Source organism: Perca flavescens, chromosome 12 (assembly GCF_004354835.1).
Source record: "Perca flavescens isolate YP-PL-M2 chromosome 12, PFLA_1.0, whole genome shotgun sequence".
In the NCBI taxonomy this organism is placed as follows: Eukaryota; Metazoa; Chordata; class Actinopteri; order Perciformes; family Percidae; genus Perca; species Perca flavescens.
The window spans coordinates 34109433-34116932 of NC_041342.1; the positions used below are offsets into that span (position 1 = coordinate 34109433).

General features: G+C 31.9%; 1 protein-coding gene across 1 annotated transcript in view; it reads right to left on the minus strand.

Annotated features, from left to right (window-relative positions):
• Positions 1-7500, minus strand: part of lamc1 (laminin, gamma 1) — a 141015-nt gene that overhangs the window by 41573 nt on the left and 91942 nt on the right. The gene's annotated exons all lie outside the window — the stretch shown is intronic.

The window sequence follows — 7500 nt, forward strand, 5'->3', positions numbered from 1 at the left end:
TGCAAAGTGAGAACGTTTATGTTTAAAGTCGGCAAAGTGAGAACGTTTATGTTTAAAGTCGGCAAAGTGAGAACGTTTCTATATTTAAAGTCTGCAAAGTGAGAATGTTTATGTTTAAAGTCTGCAAAGTGAGAACGTTTATGTTTAAAGTCGGCAAAGTGAGAACGTTTCTATATTTAAAGTCTGCAAAGTGAGAACGTTTCTATATTTAAAGTCTGCAAAGTGAGAACGTTTATGTTTAAAGTCGGCAAAGTGAGAACGTTTCTATATTTAAAGTCTGCAAAGTGAGAACGTTTATGTTTAAAGTCTGCAAAGTGAGAACGTTTCTATATTTAAAGTCTGCAAAGTGAGAACGTTTATGTTTAAAGTCTGCAAAGTGAGAATGTTTCTATATTTAAAGTCTGCAAAGTGAGAAAGTTTCTATATTTAAAGTCTGCAAAGTGAGAATGTTTCTATATTTAAAGTCTGCAAAGTGAGAACGTTTATGTTTAAAGTCTGCAAAGTGATAACGTTTATGTTTCAAGTCTGCAAAGTGAGATCGTTTCTATATTTAAAGTCTGCAAAGTGAGAACGTTTATGTTTAAAGTCTGCAAAGTGAGAACGTTTGTATGTTTAAAGACTGCAAAGTGAGAACGTTTATGTTTAAAGTCTGCAAAGTGAGAACGTTTCTATATTTAAAGTCTGCAAAGTGAGAACGTTTATGTTTAAAGTCGGCAAAGTGAGAACGTTTCTATATTTAAAGTCTGCAAAGTGAGAACGTTTATGTTTAAAGTCTGCAAAGTGAGAACGTTTCTATATTTAAAGTCTGCAAAGTGAGAACGTTTATGTTTAAAGTCTGCAAAGTGAGAATGTTTCTATATTTAAAGTCTGCAAAGTGAGAAAGTTTCTATATTTAAAGTCTGCAAAGTGAGAATGTTTCTATATTTAAAGTCTGCAAAGTGAGAACGTTTATGTTTAAAGTCTGCAAAGTGATAACGTTTATGTTTCAAGTCTGCAAAGTGAGATCGTTTCTATATTTAAAGTCTGCAAAGTGAGAACGTTTATGTTTAAAGTCTGCAAAGTGAGAATGTTTCTATATTTAAAGTCTGCAAAGTGAGAACGTTTCTATGTTTAAAGTCTGCAAAGTGTGAACGTTTCTATATTTAAAGTCTGCAAAGTGAGAACGTTTATGTTTAAAGTCTGCAAAGTGAGAACGTTTATGTTTAAAGTCGGCAAAGTGAGAACGTTTCTATATTTAAAGTCTGCAAAGTGAGAACGTTTATGTTTAAAGTCGGCAAAGTGAGAACGTTTCTATATTTAAAGTCTGCAAAGTGAGAACGTTTATGTTTAAAGTCTACAAAGTGAGAACGTTTATGTTTAAAGACTGCAAAGTGAGAACGTTTATGTTTAAAGTCGGCAAAGTGAGAACGTTTCTATATTTAAAGTCTGCAAAGTGAGAACGTTTATGTTTAAAGTCTGCAAAGTGAGAACGTTTCTATATTTAAAGTCTGCAAAGTGAGAACGTTTATGTTTAAAGTCGGCAAAGTGAGAACGTTTCTATATTTAAAGTCTGCAAAGTGAGAACGTTTCTATATTTAAAGTCTGCAAAGTGAGAACGTTTATGTTTAGTCTGCAAAGTGAGAATGTTTCTATATTTAAAGTCTGCAAAGTGAGAACGTTTCTATATTTAAAGTCTGCAAAGTGAGAATGTTTCTATATTTAAAGTCTGCAAAGTGAGAACGTTTATGTTTAAAGTCTGCAAAGTGAGAACGTTTATGTTTAAAGTCTGCGAAGTGAGAACGTTTATGTTTAAAGTCTGCAAAGTGAGAACGTTTCTATATTTAAAGTCTGCAAAGTGAGAACGTTTCTATATTTAAAGTCTGCAAAGTGAGAACGTTTATGTTTATAGTCTTCAAAGTGAGAACGTTTATGTTTAAAGTCTGCAAAGTGAGAACGTTTGTATGTTTAAAGTCTGCAAAGTGAGAACGTTTATGTTTAAAGTCTGCAAAGTCAGAACGTTTCTATATTTAAAGTCTGCAAAGTGAGAACGTTTATGTTTAAAGTCTGCAAAGTGTGAACGTTTCTATATTTAAAGTCTGCAAAGTGAGAACGTTTATGTTTAAAGTCTGCAAAGTGAGAACGTTTCTATATTTAAAGTCTGCAAAGTGAGAACGTTTATGTTTAAAGTCTGCAAAGTGAGAACGTTTATGTTTAAAGTCTGCAAAGTGAGAATGTTTCTATATTTAAAGTCTGCAAAGTGAGAACGTTTATGTTTAAAGTCTGCAAAGTGAGAACGTTTCTATATTTAAAGTCTGCAAAGTGAGAATGTTTCTATATTTAAAGTCTGCAAAGTGAGAACGTTTCTATATTTAAAGTCTGCAAAGTGAGAATGTTTCTATATTTAAAGTCTGCAAAGTGAGAACGTTTATGTTTAAAGTCTGCAAAGTGATAATGTTTATGTTTTAAAAGTCTGCAAAGTGAGATCGTTTATATTTAAAGTCTGCAAAGTGAGAACGTTTATGTTTAAAGTCTGCAAAGTGAGAACGTTTGTATGTTTAAAGACTGCAAAGTGAGAACGTTTATGTTTAAAGTCTGCAAAGTGAGAATGTTTCTATATTTAAAGTCTGCAAAGTGAGAACGTTTCTATATTTAAAGTCTGCAAAGTGAAAATGTTTATGTTTAAAGTCTGCAAAGTGAGAACGTTTATGTTTAAAGTCTGCAAAGTGAAAATGTTTATGTTTAAAGTCTGCAAAAGTGAGAACGTTTCTATTTTAAAGTCTGCAAAGTGAGAACGTTTATGTTTAAAGTCTGCAAAGTGAGAACGTTTATGTTTAAAGTCTGCAAAGTGAGAACGTTTATGTTTAAAGTCTGCAAAGTGAGAACGTTTATGTTTAAAGTCTGCAAAGTGAGAACGTTTCTATATTTAAAGTCTGCAAAGTGAGAACGTTTATGTTTAAAGTCTGCAAAGTGAGAACGTTTCTATATTTAAAGTCTGCAAAGTGAGAACGTTTATGTTTAAAGTCTGCAAAGTGAGAACGTTTCTATATTTAAAGTCTGCAAAGTGAGAATGTTTCTATATTTAAAATCTGCAAAGTGAGAATGTTTATGTTTAAAGTCTGCGAAGTGAGAACGTTTATGTTTAAAGTCTGCAAAGTGAGAACGTTTCTATATTTAAAGTCTGCAAAGTGAGAACGTTTCTATATTTAAAGTCTGCAAAGTGAGAATGTTTATGTTTATAGTCTTCAAAGTGAGAACGTTTATGTTTAAAGTCTGCAAAGTGAGAACGTTTATGTTTAAAGTCTGCAAAGTGAGAACGTTTATGTTTAAAGTCTGCAAAGTCAGAACGTTTCTATATTTAAAGTCTCTGCAAATGTTTATGTTTAAAGTCTGCAAAATCAGAACGTTTATATTTTAAAAAGTCTGTTTAAAGTCTGAAAGTGTGAACGTTTCTATATTTAAAGTCTGCAAAGTGAGAACGTTTCTATATTTAAAGTCTGCAAAGTGAGAACGTTTCTATATTTAAAGTCTGCAAAGTGAGAACGTTTATGTTTATAGTCTTCAAAGTGAGAACGTTTATGTTTAAAGTCTGCAAAGTGAGAACGTTTGTATGTTTAAAGTCTGCAAAGTGAGAACGTTTATGTTTAAAGTCTGCAAAGTCAGAACGTTTCTATATTTAAAGTCTGCAAAGTGAAAATGTTTATGTTTAAAGTCTGCAAAGTCAGAACGTTTCTATATTTAAAGTCTGCAAAGTGAGAACGTTTATGTTTAAAGTCTGCAAAGTGTGAACGTTTCTATATTTAAAGTCTGCAAAGTGAGAACGTTTATGTTTAAAGTCTGCAAAGTGAGAACGTTTCTATATTTAAAGTCTGCAAAGTGAGAACGTTTATGTTTAAAGTCTGCAAAGTGAGAACGTTTATGTTTAAAGTCTGCAAAGTGAGAATGTTTCTATATTTAAAGTCTGCAAAGTGAGAACGTTTCTATATTTAAAGTCTGCAAAGTGAGAATGTTTCTATATTTAAAGTCTGCAAAGTGAGAACGTTTATGTTTAAAGTCTGCAAAGTGATAACGTTTATGTTTGAAGTCTGCAAAGTGAGATCGTTTCTATATTTAAAGTCTGCAAAGTGAGAACGTTTATGTTTAAAGTCTGCAAAGTGAGAACGTTTGTATGTTTAAAGACTGCAAAGTGAGAACGTTTATGTTTAAAGTCTGCAAAGTGAGAATGTTTCTATATTTAAAGTCTGCAAAGTGAGAACGTTTATGTTTAAAGTCTGCAAAGTGAAAATGTTTATGTTTAAAGTCTGATAAAGTGAGAACGTTTATGTTTAAAGTCTGCAAAGTGAGATCGTTTCTATATTTAAAGTCTGCAAAGTGAGAACGTTTCTATATTTAAAGTCTGCAAAGTGAAAATGTTTATGTTTAAAGTCTGCAAAGTGAGAACGTTTATGTTTAAAGTCTGCAAAGTGAGAACGTTTATGTTTAAAGTCTGCAAAGTGAGAACGTTTCTATATTTAAAGTCTGCAAAGTGAGAACGTTTATGTTTAAAGTCTGCAAAGTGAGAACGTTTATGTTTAAAGTCGGCAAAGTGAGAACGTTTCTATATTTAAAGTCTGCAAAGTGAGAACGTTTATGTTTAAAGTCTGCAAAGTGAGAATGTTTCTATATTTAAAGTCTGCAAAGTGAGAACGTTTCTATATTTAAAGTCTGCAAAGTGAGAATGTTTCTATATTTAAAGTCTGCAAAGTGAGAACGTTTATGTTTAAAGTCTGCGGCGTTTTATGTTTAAAGTCTGCAAAGTGAGAATGTTTCTATATTTAAAGTCTGCAAAGTGAGAACGTTTCTATATTTAAAGTCTGCAAAGTGAGAATGTTTCTATGTTTAAAGTCTTCAAAGTGAGAACGTTTATGTTTAAAGTCTGCAAAGTGAGAACGTTTATGTTTAAAGTCTGCAAAGTGAGAACGTTTATGTTTAAAGTCTGCAAAGTGAGAACGTTTATGTTTAAAGTCTGCAAAGTCAGAACGTTTCTATATTTAAAGTCTGCAAAGTGTTTATGTTTAAAGTCTGCAAAGTGAGAACGTTTATGTTTAAAGTCTGCAAAGTGAGAACGTTTATGTTTAAAGTCTGCAAAGTGAGAACGTTTATGTTTAAAGTCTGCAAAGTCAGAACGTTTCTATATTTAAAGTCTGCAAAGTGAAAATGTTTATGTTTAAAGTCTGCAAAGTCAGAACGTTTCTATATTTAAAGTCTGCAAAGTGAGAACGTTTATGTTTAAAGTCTGCAAAGTGTGAACGTTTCTATATTTAAAGTCTGCGAAGTGAGAACGTTTATGTTTAAAGTCTGCAAAGTGAGAACGTTTCTATATTTAAAGTCTGCAAAGTGAAAATGTTTATGTTTAAAGTCTGCAAAGTCAGAACGTTTCTATATTTAAAGTCTGCAAAGTGAGAACGTTTATGTTTAAAGTCTGCAAAGTGTGAACGTTTCTATATTTAAAGTCTGCAAAGTGAGACTGTTTATGTTTAAAGTCTGCAAAGTGAGAACGTTTATGTTTAAAGTGTTTTCTATAAAAGTCTGCAAAGTGAGAACGTTTCTATATTTAAAGTCTGCAAAGTGAGAACGTTTCTATATTTAAAGTCTGCAAAGTAAGAATGTTTATGTTTATAGTCTTCAAAGTGAGAACGTTTATGTTTAAAGTCTGCAAAGTGAGAACGTTTGTATGTTTAAAGACTGCAAAGTGAGAACGTTTATATGTTTAAAGTCTGCAAAGTGTGAACGTTTCTATATTTAAAGTCTGCAAAGTGAGACTGTTTATGTTTAAAGTCTGCAAAGTGAGAACGTTTATGTTTAAAGTCGGCAAAGTGAGAACGTTTCTATATTTAAAGTCTGCAAAGTGAGAACGTTTATGTTTAAAGTCGGCAAAGTGAGAACGTTTATGTTTAAAGTCGGCAAAGTGAGAACGTTTCTAAATTTAAAGTCTGCAAAGTGAGAACGTTTATGTTTAAAGTCGGCAAAGTGAGAACGTTTCTATATTTAAAGTCTGCAAAGTGAGAACGTTTATGTTTAAAGTCGGCAAAGTGAGAACGTTTCTATATTTAAAGTCTGCAAAGTGAGAACGTTTATGTTTAAAGTCTGCAAAGTGAGAACGTTTCTATATTTAAAGTCTGCAAAGTGAGAACGTTTATGTTTAAAGTTTGCAAAGTGAGAATGTTTCTATATTTAAAGTCTGCAAAGTGAGAACGTTTATGTTTAAAGTCGGCAAAGTGAGAACGTTTATGTTTAAAGTCGGCAAAGTGAGAACGTTTATGTTTAAAGTCGGCAAAGTGAGAACGTTTCTAAATTTAAAGTCTGCAAAGTGAGAACGTTTATGTTTAAAGTCGGCAAAGTGAGAACGTTTCTATATTTAAAGTCTGCAAAGTGAGAACGTTTATGTTTAAAGTCGGCAAAGTGAGAACGTTTCTATATTTAAAGTCTGCAAAGTGAGAACGTTTATGTTTAAAGTCTGCAAAGTGAGAACGTTTCTATATTTAAAGTCTGCAAAGTGAGAACGTTTATGTTTAAAGTTTGCAAAGTGAGAATGTTTCTATATTTAAAGTCTGCAAAGTGAGAACGTTTCTATATTTAAAGTCTGCAAAGTGAGAACGTTTATGTTTAAAGTCTGCAAAGTGAGAACGTTTGTATGTTTAAAGACTGCAAAGTGAGAACGTTTGTTTAAAGTCTGCAAAGTGAGAACGTTTATGTTTAAAGTCTGCAAAGTGAGATCGTTTCTATATTTAAAGTCTGCAAAGTGAGAACGTTTCTATATTTAAAGTCTGCAAAGTGAGAATGTTTCTATATTTAAAGTCTGCAAAGTGAGAATGTTTCTATATTTAAAGTCTGCAAAGTGAGAATGTTTCTATATTTAAAGTCTGCAAAGTGAGAACGTTTCTATATTTAAAGTCTGCAAAGTGAGAATGTTTCTATATTTAAAGTCTGCAAAGTGAGAACGTTTATGTTTAAAGTCGGCAAAGTGAGAACGTTTCTAAATTTAAAGTCTGCAAAGTGAGAACGTTTATGTTTAAAGTCGGCAAAGAGAGAACGTTTCTATATTTAAAGTCTGCAAAGTGAGAACGTTTATGTTTAAAGTCGGCAAAGTGAGAACGTTTCTATATTTAAAGTCTGCAAAGTGAGAACGTTTATGTTTAAAGTCTACAAAGTGAGAACGTTTCTATATTTAAAGTCTGCAAAGTGAGAACGTTTATGTTTAAAGTCTGCAAAGAGAGAACGTTTATGTTTAAAGTCTGCAAAGTGAGAATGTTTCTATATTTAAAGTCTGCAAAGTGAGAACGTTTCTATATTTAAAGTCTGCAAAGTGAGAATGTTTCTATATTTAAAGTCTGCAAAGTGAGAACGTTTATGTTTAAAGTCTGCAAAGTGAGAACGTTTGTATGTTTAAAGACTGCAAAGTGAGAACGTTTGTTTAAAGTCTGCAAAGTGAGAACGTTTATGTTTAAAGTCTGCAAAGTGAGATCGTTTCTATATTTAAAGTCT